We start from the raw sequence: 12,742 nt of genomic DNA, 5'->3' as shown, positions 1-12,742 counted from the left end.
CACGTTAGTTAAGTTTTGTGTGATGTGAAGTGATAAAATAAAAGAATTTTGCAAAACAAACATAAACTTCCACTCTGCTTATGGCAGCTGTTGGAAACGGTAATGATTCATTTTACGCTTTGGTCTCAAGCAAGCATGATTTCACTGCTGCGAGAAAGTTATAGAATATATTTGAGTTTATTGCTTTCGTTCTAAAATAACTTATTCATTTTCATTGTTCTTTGTTGTCGTCTATCTCAAGGTGATGTCTGCTACATTATGTTTCCTCGAATGTAAATAGCCACAGATGTGACGAAGATAATGGCTTCTAGTAGGAAAATGTAGTTGCTCCTTCACCTGAGATGTATGTTCTGCTGTAGGTGAATATCTCAGGAGCCATAGTAAATCATATGTCCGCGGGAGAACGATAGGTTGGCGATGGGTCGAATCGAAAGCGAATAAATTAATTCAGAAAAATGCTATTAATTCACACTGTTTCTCTCATGCATCGTCCAGCTTTGTTTACTTCGCTGATTCAGTCAACCTCCATATTTGAAATAACGTGTTTACCTGTTTCATACACAGTGTCTGATGGTGCAACGTACATTGTCGTATTGTGATGACGATTTGTTCTTGCTCACACTGCCGATTCGGGGATTCTTCGAAGCAAAACTCAGAAGATAATCGAGACGATGTTCTGCTGAATCTCCAGTTCGTGTATCTTGTCTCTTACTCCTGCTTCATCTTTTGTCTTCTCTTCTCTGTTGACAATTTCAAAAAAATCGAGTCTCATAAAGTTGGCTGTTTCCCTGCACGATGCTGCTATGATAATTAGCTGGAAACCTTTTTCCATACACCCGTCTCTGTGCGCTTAAACTGCTTCCATTGTCACCGTTCTCCAGTTCTCTTCTCCACGTTACACAATCCAGCTATCTACTGCACAGAATACTGCCTCATTTTGGAAAAAGAATCACTATCTTCACCAACAAATCGGCACGTACCTTTGGCCTTCTTTAAACTGCCATTTACCAGCCTCAAATGACTTTTTCATTCATCACTTGCCTCGTAATAAAAATTTGCACAGATTTTCCTCAGAATCACATTTGTACCGAGGCCTGTATCTCTGCGTGTGGAGCAAACCTACGGCCATGAATATTTTTCTTCGGGGCTCCGAAAATACGGAAATCGCAAGGCGAGATTTCGGTGCTGTATGGTGGATGTGTATGGGCTTACCAAGAACTTTCCTCAGCCTAGTCGAAATAACTTTGGCAATAAAATGCCCGTCCACATATTGCTAAGCTTGTTTTGAGTATGCTGCAAAATTTTCTCTGGAAGCTCTTACCCATCCTCCATACGATCTCGATCTCTCCACATACGATTTCCATGTTTGTTGAGGACTGAAAAAAGACATTCGTGCCATCGATTGCTTCTAACGAAGAGGACCATTCACTGCTACAATCAAGGTACTATAGGCAACCGCAAATGTTTTTGCATAAGGGGGGTGACAGTCTTGTCTCACAGCAGGATAAATCTATTAAAAGTTATGGCCATTACTCTTGAAATAATAAACTGTTTACTTATCTTTTCCCCAACTGCCTTGTTTTCACGGGCTACTCTTATACAGCCGCCTCAAAGTCTTTGAAACCATTCTGAGTATGAACATCCTAAGGCAGGTCTAGTCCATTTTTTCCCAGTAGATCCAATGTATTTTCAACACGAATGGGATTCCGAACAATGTAATGTAGGCACTTTTTGGATGAGACATTAAGCAATGTTTAGCGAGGTATCTTACCATTACCAGCACTTACAAATGTTTAATTTTTCCTATCGATATCTGTATGATTAAAATCTTCCCCAGTGATGACAGTAGGGATGGGGAACCTACATTTTAGTGAGATGAATTTTTCCTTACAGTTTTCGGTAATATCTGGGCATGAGTCCGGTGATTGGTAGACGGATCCAGTTATAAGATTATGCCCACACTTGATACTGAATCTTGCCCATACTGAGTCTTTCTCAAATAATGTGGTATGCAGCTTCAATTTGTATCTCTGCTCATCCGAGTTTGTTATCTATTGCGATTAAATCACTACTTACATTTCCCATACGCTTATGCCATCGATATACACTTCCATTCAGCAAAAATTTCTCACCGCTGTCAAATTCAATTTCTGCCTAAATTTCTGTACTCTGTATCGTGTGAACTCCACATCCTTTCACGAATGCTTATAGTCCTTGAACTTGTTTTGAATGCTTCGGCAGTTGTTCAGCGTAATGTCGCCGAGGCCAAAAAACTCTCGTAAGTATCCCACATCATCATCTACATGGATATGATCTCACTTTGCAGGAAGCCACTGACCAATTTACGGAGACTACGGGTTTGATGCCAACAGAGCTAATCTAGGAACAGCCAGCCCTGTCCACCTTGTGATGTATCACAAGGTGTCACTTCGAAGTGTCTAGTTTACGCCACCCTCTCGTTTCAGAACAAGGCGTTCGCGAGCTGTTCTGGAGCAGAATGCTGCATTTTGCAAGCTTCGTTGACATTCCGTGAGCGACAACGTGGAGTAACACTTCTACAGTTCGTATTCATCAAATATTTTTTCCAATATCGTCTTCTATTCGGTACAACACTCAGTGCTCCATAAACGAGATGCGCATTCTTCGAGGTGTCACTTGTGTTTGTTGCTTACGAATTCGGCAGTCTCTTCGGGTCGCTGGATGAACGTGCTGAACTTTACTTTCAGATGAAATGCGGGGTTAAAATTTCGTTTCAAATGCTTGTCGATAACTTCCGTCGGCTAAACCTTAGTCGAATGCTATGTCATCGAATTCTCGTGTGAGGTAATACGACTTCATTTCACAGTTCAGTTGGTTCACACTCCACAGGAATCACGAATCCTGTTCTGATTTCGTCACAAATCCTAAACAACAAATACGGAATGGATAACGTAGAAGGCAGCGGTAAGTACTACACATGAAAGCAGAAACGTGTCCTGAGGAATAAACTCGAATACAAGCCTAGATGATACGACCTACGAATGTCAGCACCACACAGCATAGAACGTTCTCGATACAACTAAAGTTGTGCATATCTTAAAACAGTAATAATTTAATATGCTGTCGGAATAAGTAACACTGATAAAATTATTAATATTGGACTACTCGCTGTAGTACTTCTGAAAGACACTTTAATATTACTCGATAGAAGTCACTGTCAATGAACGCTCGCGAAATCCAAGCAGCACTCCAGCTTCTGTATCGCCAAAATAATATCGCTTAATCTACACGTGGCTAGCCTCTCTTATGCTCTTGACAATGACTATAACTTGATTTGACACACTCATACACACGGACCCTCATAGACACACACACACATACACACACACACACACACACACACACACACACACACACACACACACAAACTCACACATGTACACTGAAGAGTCAAAGAGACTGGTACACATACCCCATATCGTGAAGAGCACGCAGAAGTGCCGCAACACATGTGACGTAGACTCGACTAATGTCTGAAGTAGTTCTGGAGGGAAGGGACACCATGAATACTGCAGGGCCGTCCATAAATCTCTAAGAGTAGGAGGGGATGGAAATCTCTTCTGAACAGCACGTTGGAAGGCATCCCAGATATGTTCAATAATGTTCGTGTCTGGGGAGTTTGGCGGCCAGCGGCATTGTTTAAACTCAGAAAAGTGTTCCTAGGGCCCTAGAGCCACTCTGTAACAGTTCTGGACGTGTGGACTGACGTATTGTCCTACCGGAATTACCCAAGCCCCTCGGAATGCACAATGAACGTGAATGGATGCAGGTGATCAGACAGGATTCTTACGTACGTGTTACCTGTCAGAGTCGTATCTAGACGTATCAGGGTTCGCATAACACTGCAACTACACACGCCGCACACCATTACAGAGCCTCCACGAGCTTCAGCAGTCCTCTGCTGATATTGAGGGTCCATGGATTCATGCGGTTTGCTCCATACCCCTCCACGTCCATCAACTTGAAACAATTTGAAACGAGACACGTCCTAACAGGCAACACGTTTCCAGTCATCAGCAGTTCAATGTCGGTGTTGTCAGGCCCTGGTGAGGCGTAAGGCTTTGTGTCGTGCAGTCATCAATGGTACACGAGTGGTCGTTCGGACCCGAAAGCCCGTATCGATGATGTTTCGTTCAATGGTTAGCACTCTGAATCTTGTTGATGGCCCAGCATTGAAATTTGCACCAATCTGCGGATGGGTTGCACTTCTGTCACGTCGTATGATTATCTTCATTCGTAGTTGGTTCAGTTCTAGCAGGATCTTTCTCTGGCCGCAGTGATGGAGATTTGATGTTTTACCGGATTCCTGATATTCACGATACACACTCGAAATGGTCGTACGGGAAAATCCCCATTTCATCGCCACTTCGGCGATGCTATGTTCCATAGCAGTTGAAGCGTGCGGTTGAAGCGGTATTGAATAGCATATTTCACGACAGGTGGATTGGTCGTCGAAGCACCATACCATGGCCCGCACGTTCACAGGATCTGACGTCCCCGGATTTCTTTCTGTGGGGAAAGTTGAAGGATATTTGCTGTCGTGATCCACCGACAACGCCTGACAACATGCGTCAGCGCACTGTCAATGCATGTGCGAACATTGCGGAAGGCTAAATACTCGCTGTTGAGAGGAATGTCGTTACATGTATTTCCAAATGCATTGAGGTTGACGGAAAGCATTTTGGGCATTGATTGCATTAATGTGGTATTTACAGGTATTCTCGCTGTAACAGCATGCGTTCTCAGAAATGATCAGTTCACAAAGGTACATGTATCACATTCGAACAACCGAAATAAAATGTTCAAACGTACCTATGTTCTGTATTTTAAAAAACCTACCTGTTACCAACTGTTCGTCTAAAATTGTGAGCCATATGTTTGTCACTATTAGAGCGCCATCAATCACAAACCGAAAAAGTGATTAAGAAAAACATACATATTTCTTTACGTACTACACGAATGTGTAATAAAAATAGGGGTTTCTATTTTTTTTAAACGCAGTTGATATCCGTTTGACCTATGGCAGCGCCATCTAGCGGGCCGACCATAGCGCCATCTGGTTTCCCCCTTCAAGCTAGACAAGTTTCGTTCGTTGTAGTTTTTTCGTTTGGCGTTTATTTCGTGAGATATTTGGCCGGGTCACGATCAATGGACCACCCTGTATATAGACTTAGGAAACAATCTGAGCAGGCGTCTTAGGTTGTTTGTAGATGATGCTGTCGTTTGTCGTCTAGTAAACTCTTCAGAAGATCAAAATAAATTGCAAAACGATTTAGAAAAGATACCTGAATGGTGCGAAAATTGGCAGTTGACCCTAAATAATGAAAAGTGGGAGGTCATCCACATGAGTGCTAAAAGAAATCCGTTAAATAATGGTGAAACGATAAATCGCCCTAATCTAAATGCCGTAAATTCAACTATACACATACGAATTACAATTACGAAAAATTTAAATTGGAATGAACACACAGAAAATGTTTTTGGGAAGACAAACCAACGACTACTTTTTATTGGCAGAACTCTTAAAAACGTATTAGATCTACTAAGGAGATTACCTGCACTACGCTTGTCCATCCTCTTTTGAAGTACTGCTGCAGCGTCTGGGAACCTTACCAGGTAGGATATCCGGAGTACATGGAGAAAGTTCAAAGAAGAGCAACACGTTTTGTATTATCGAGAAATGGGGGAGAGAGTGGGACGGACAAGATACGGGAATTGGTATGGACACCATTAACACAGAGACGTTTTTCTTTGCGGCCGAAACATCACACGAAATTTCAAATATCAACTTTGTCAGCCGAATGAGAAAACATTTTGTTGACGCCGACCTACACAGGGGGAAACGATCATCATAATAACATAAGGAAAATCAGAGGTCGCACGGAAAGATGTAAGTCTACGTTTTTTTCCACGCGCTGTTCGAGAGTAGAATAATAAAGAATTGTTGGGAAGGTCGTTCGAAAAACCCTCTGCAAGGCACTTATGTGTGATTTGCAAAGTATTTATGTAGACGAGGATGTAGAAAACTGCTATTAATTCACACGGTTGCTCTTACGCATCGTTTTGCTTTGTACAGTTCGGTGATAAAAATTGTAGTTCAGTTAACCTCCTGCTCCCATCGTTAAAATAACGTGCTCTTTTGTTTCGTACACAGACTTTGTTGATGCAGCGTATATTCTCATTTTTTGATGACGGTTTATCCCTTCTCACTCTTTCGATCTCGGGAATCTTAGACGCAGGAAACAGAACATTATCCAAAGCATGTTCTGCTGATTCTTCAGTTCTTGAATCTTACCTTTTAGGTCTGCTTTCTCTCTTGTCTTCTCTTCTCTGTTGATAATTTCGAAAATATCGTGTCTCCTCTTAAAATTTGCTGTTTTCACTGCGAAAATGCTGCTACGATAATTAGCAGGAAATTTCTTCGCTCCACCCGTCTCTGTACGTTTAAACTGCTTCCATTGTCACCGTAATGAAATCGTCTTCTCCACGTTATGCATTCCAACTATTTTCTACACACAATACGAGTACTACCTCATTTCCGCAAAGCAATCATTTTCTTTATTAATAAAACGACACCATTCTTTGTCTGTCTTTTAACTGCCAATTCCCAAATTCCACTGACTTTTTCATTTATCACTTTCCTCAGGAATCACGTTTGTCAGAAATGGTCAAATGTGTATGAAATCTTATGGGACTTATCTGCTATGGTCATCAGCCCCTAAGCTTACACACTTATCCTAAGGACAAACACACACACCTATGCCCGAGGGAGGACTCGAACCTCCGCCGGAACTAGCCGCACAGTCCATATCAAGTTTGTGCCCAGACATGTATCTCTACGCCTGAAGTATATCTACGGCCACGAATACCTGTCTTCAGGGCTCGGAAAATATGGAAAACGCAAAGGAAGACTTCGGGTATATATGGAGAATGTGTAAGGGCTTACCAAGAAATTTCCTCGTCGTAGCTGAATTAAACTTGGTAACAAAATTGCTAAGCTTGTTCTGAGTACGCTGCAGAAGTTCCGCTAGAAGCACTTACACATACGATCTCGATCTCTCCCGATGTAATTTCCATGCTCAATGAGGACTGTAGAAAGACATAAGCGGCCATCGATTTGCATCGGATGAAAATGAGCACGCCTTGGTACAAACATTGTACCGCAGACAACAGCAAATACTTTTCTGTAAGGGCATTGACAGTCTTGTCTCATAAGAACAGTTATGGCGACTACTCTTGAAATAATAAACAGTTTCCTTATGGTATCTTCGACTGCCTTGGTTTCCCGGGCTGTTTCATAACCTCCGTCGGAGGTTCGAGTCCTCCCTCGCGCATGAGTGTGTGTTTGTTGTCCTTAGCGTACGTTAGTTTAAGTTAGATTAAGTTGGGCGTAAGCTTAGGGACCGATGACCTCAGCAGTTTGGTCCCAAAAGACCTTACCACAAACTTTTTGCTGTCTCCCATACAAACGATCAAAGCCACTGACACCATGATGAGTATGAATATCCTCAGACAGGTGTGGTCCATTTATTAAAATTACATCTACATGGATACTCTGCAAATCGCATTTAAATGCCTTGCAGAGGGTTCATCGAATCACCCTCACAGTTCTCTATTATTCCAATCTCGTATCGCGCGGAAAGAACGAACACCTATATCTTTCCGTGCGAGATCTGATACCCCTAATTTTATTAAAAAATGGTTCAAATGGCTCTGAGCACTATGGGACTTAACTGCTGTGGTCATCAGTCCCCTAGAACTTAGAACTACTTAAACCTAACTAACCTAAGGACATCTCACACAACCAGGCCCAAGACAGGATTCGAACCTGCGACCGTAGCGGTCGCGCGGTTAAAGACTGTAGCGGCTAGAACCGCTCGGCCACCCTGGGCCGGCCCTTATCGTAGGTCGGCTTCAACCAAATATTTTCGCATTCAGAGGAGAAAGCTGGTGACTAGAAATTCGTGAGAAGATTCCTCCGCAACATAAAACGCGTCTGTTTTAGTGATGTCCATTCAAAATCCTGTAACATTTCAGTGACACTCTCTCCCATATTTCGCGATAATACAAAATGTGCTGCCCCTCTTTGAACTTTTTCGATCTACTGCGTCAATCCTATCTGCCAAGGTTCCCACACCAAGCAGTAGTATTCTGAAATAGGACGGAAAAGCATAGCATAGGCAGTCCCCTTAGTAGATCTGTTACATTTGCTATGTTTCCTGCCAATAGATGAAGATGAAATGGGAGATACAATACTGCGTAAAGAGTTTGACAGAGCACTGATAGACCTGAATCGAAACAAGGCCCCGGGAGTAGACAACATTCCATTAGAACTACTGACGGCCTTGAGAGAGCCAGTCCTGATAAAACTCTACCATCTGGTGAGCAAGATGTATGAGACAGGCGAAATACCCTCAGACTTCAAGAAGAATATAATAATTCCATTCCCAAAGAAAGCAGGTGTTGACACATGTGAAAATTACCAAACTATCAGTTTAATTAGTCACAGCTGCAAAATACTGACACGAATCCTTTACAGACGAATGGAAAAACTGGTAGAAGCCGACCTCGGGGTAGATCAGTTTGGATTCCGTAGAAATATTGGAACACGTGAGGCAATACTGACCTTACGACTCATCTTAGAAGAAAGGTTAAGGAAAGGCAAACCGACGTTTCTAGCATTTGTAGACCGAGAGAAAGCTTTTGACAGTGTTGACTGGAATACTCTCCTTCAAATTTTAAAGGTGGCAGGGGTAAAATACAGGGAGCGAAAGGCTATTTACAATTAGTACAGAAACCAGATGGCAGTTATAAGAGTCGAGGGGAATGAAAGGGAAGCAGAGGTTGGGAAGGGAGTAAGACAGGGTTGTAGCCTCCCCGATGTTATTCAATCTGTATATTGAGCAAGCAGTAAAGGAAACAAAAGAAGATTTCGGAGTAGGTATTAAGATCCATGGAGAAGAAATAAAAACTTTGAGGTTTGCCGATGACATAATTCTGTCAGAGACAGCAAAGAACTTAGAGGAGCAGTTGAACGGAATGGAGAGTGTCTTGAAAGGAGGATATAAGATGAACATCAACAAAACCAAAAGGAGGATAATGGAATGTAGTCGAGTTAACTCGGGTGATGCTGATGGAATTAGATTAGGAAATGAGACACTTAAACTAGTAAACGAGTTTTGCTATTTGGGGAGCAAAATAATTAATGAATGTCGAAATAGAGAGGATATAAAATGTAGACTGGCAATGGCAAGGAAAGCATTCCTGAAGAAGAGAAATTTGTTAACATCGGGTATAGATTTAAGTGTCAGCGAGTCGATTCTGAAATTATTTGTATTGAGTGTAGCCATGTATGGAAGTGAAACATGGACGATAAATAGTTTGGACAAGAAGAGAATAGAAGCTTTCGAAATGTGGTGCTACAGAATAATGCTGAAGATTAGATGGGTAGATCACATAACTAATGAGGAGGTATTGAACAGAATTGGGGAGAAGAGGAGGTTGTGGCACAACTTGACAAGAAGAACGGATCGGTTGGTAGGACATGTTCTGCGGCATTAAGGGATCACAAATTTAGCATTGGAGGGCAGCGTGGAGGGTAAAAGTCGTAGAGGGAGACCATGAGATGAATACACTACGCAGATTCAGAAGGATGTAGGTTGCAGTAAGTACTAGGAGGTGCTTGCACAGGATAGGGTAGCATGGAGAGCTGCATCAAACCAGTCTCAGGACTGAAGACCACAACAACAACAACCAGCCAATAAAACGCAGTCTTTGGTTAGCCTTGCGCACAACATTTTCTGTGTGTTCCTTCCAACTTAAGTTTTCGGTAATTGTAGCTCCTAGGTGTTTAGTTGAATTTACGGCGTTTAGATTTGACTGGCTTATCGTGTAACCGAAGTTTAACGGATTCCTTTTAGCACTCATGTGGAACACCTCACACTTTTCGTTATTTCGAATAAATTGCCAATTTTCGCACCATACATATATTTTTTCTAAATCGTTTAGCGATTTGTTTTGACCTTCTGATAACTTTATTAGTCGATAAACGACAGCGTCATCTGCAAACAACCGAATACGGCTGCTCAGATTGTCTCTCAAATCGTTTGTATAGATAAGGAACAGCAAAGGGTCTATAACACTAGCTTGGGGAACGCCAGAAATCACCTCTGTTTTACTCGATGACTTTCCGTCCATCACTACGACCTGTGACCTCTCTGAAACGGAATCACGAATCCACTCTTATAGCTGAGACGATATTCCACAAGCACGCAATTTCACTACAAGCCGCTTGTGTGGTACAGTGTCAAAAGCCTTCCGGAACTCCAGAAATACGGAATCAACTTGAAATCCCTCGTCAATATCACTCGACACTTCGTTCGAATAAAGAGCTAGTTGTGTTCCACAAGATCGATGTTTTCTAAATCCGTGTTTACTGTGTTTCAATAGGCCGTCTTCTTTGAGGTAATTATAATGTTCGAGCACAATATACGTTCCAAAATCCTGCTGCATATCAACTTTAATGATATGGGCCTATAAGTTACTGTATTACTCCCACTACCTTTCCCGAATATTGGTGTGACCTGTAAAACTTTCTGGTTGTATATGATTTTTAAGTTTGGAGCCAATATAGTTCCATCACGAGTGGGCTTCCGCACTATGGAAACTAAGTAGAAGGTGTCTTACAATGTCCAAAACTTGGAAATGTTTAATTAATCCTATCGATATCTGTATGACTAAAACCTCCTCCTATGATGACAGTATGATTGGGGAACATACATTTAAGCGATATGAGTTTGTCTCTATAATTTTTGGTTACATCAGGGTCCAGCGATTAATGGTTAGATCCTATTCCAAGATTATGCCCAAACTTGGTAATGCTTCTTGGCCTAATCATCTGGCTTAGCACCAAATTCTACTTCAGCTGATCCACCTTTGTTGTCTCTTGCGATAAATACACCACTTCTATTTCCTCTACGCTTATGTTTTCGATATACACTTTCATTTACCACAAAAATACTCGCCGCTGTCAATTTCGATTTTTACTTACATTTCTGTACCTTGTACTGTGTGAACTCCACACCTTCTTACGAGAGCCTCCAACCATTGTACGTTGTTGCGAATGCTTCGATAGCTGATCAAAGTGACGTGGATTTAAAGTCCCTAGGACAAAAAACCATTCTCGGTATCCCACACTCCATCATCTAGACGACTTTCATCTGGGTTTGCAGAGCGCCACTGACCCATTAACGGAAAACCTACAGTTTTAGAACCTACAACGCTAATCTAGGAAATCTTAGCCCTGTCCAGCTTCTCACACAATCTTCGAGGTCTCTGGTTCACACCGCCACTCGTCTCAGAACAAGAGGTCCGCTATTAGTTCTGCGGAGAACGCTGAATATTGTAAGCTTTTCCAAATTCCGTAAATAATGCTGTGTATTTAGACTTTTGCAGTGCCTATTCATAAAATATTTTTTTTCAATTTCGTCTTCTACGCGTCACAACACTCACAGCTCTATAAACGACATGCGCATTCTCCCAGATAAGCCGTTATCCCATGTGTTTGCTGCCTATCTTTCAGTCAGTTTCTGCAAGTCGCTGGATGAATCTGTTGAACTTTACTTCCAGACGGAATGCGGGATTAAAGTGTCATTTCTCCTACATGACAAATGCTTGTCGATAAATACCGTCGGCTAAACGTAGGAGAATTCTGTATCATAATTTTTCCCGTGAGAAATAATAGGACTTCATTTCACTTTTCACTTGGTTCGCACTCCGCAGCAATCACGGATTCTGTTCTGATTCCATCGCAAACTCAAAATGAAGTATTCGGAATGACTATGGTAGGAGGCAGCAGTAGGTGCTACGTATCAAAGTAGAAACATGTTGAGACGAATAAACTCGCGGATAGGCCGATAAGATGTGAGCAATGAACGTCCTCCACTATGTATAGACCTGTCTAGACGCAACTAAAGTGGTGCATATATTAACACAGTAATATCTCAATATGCTGTCGGAGTACGTAACACTGATAAAATTATTAATACTAGAATACTCGCTGTAGTAATAATGAACCACACTTAAATATTACTCGGCAGAGGTCACTGTCAATGTACACTCATGAAATCCCACCACCAAACTTGACAGTGTTTCGCCAAAATAATTCAGTACTACACGAATACTACACAGGGCTAGACTATCGTCTACTCTTGACTATGACAGAAGACTTGATTCCAAACACGCATATACAAACACAATGACATAAAGCAGGTACAGATATAGAATCATAGTAGTATTTAAAAATGGCTCTGAGCACTATGCGACTTAACATCTGTGGTCTTCAGTCCCCTAGAACTTAGAACTATTAAACCTAACTAACCTAAGGACATCACACACATCCATGCCCGAGGCGGGAGTAGTATTTAGCTAGCTATTTAGATAGATAGTTAATTTCGCTGTTTCAACGACCCAAATGGTGTGTGTCGACTCAGTTTACTTCACTTTTTATAGGGTGAGCAATGATTTTAAAATCTAATCCGAATTACTGAAAAATATTGAGCAATCTGAATCGAAAGGACAACCATAATGAAACTTTCGACATGAAATTTTTATCGAATGTTTATGGCTACAGGATATTGAATAATTTCAGTACTGATTGTAGAATTTGATATGAAGTGATAACATAAACGAATTTTCCAAAACA

The sequence above is a fragment of the Schistocerca americana genome, chromosome X (assembly GCF_021461395.2).
Source record: "Schistocerca americana isolate TAMUIC-IGC-003095 chromosome X, iqSchAmer2.1, whole genome shotgun sequence".
In the NCBI taxonomy this organism is placed as follows: domain Eukaryota; kingdom Metazoa; phylum Arthropoda; class Insecta; order Orthoptera; family Acrididae; genus Schistocerca; species Schistocerca americana.
The sequence above is the reverse complement of the archived record's forward strand: the minus strand, read 5'-3'. Positions refer to the sequence as shown.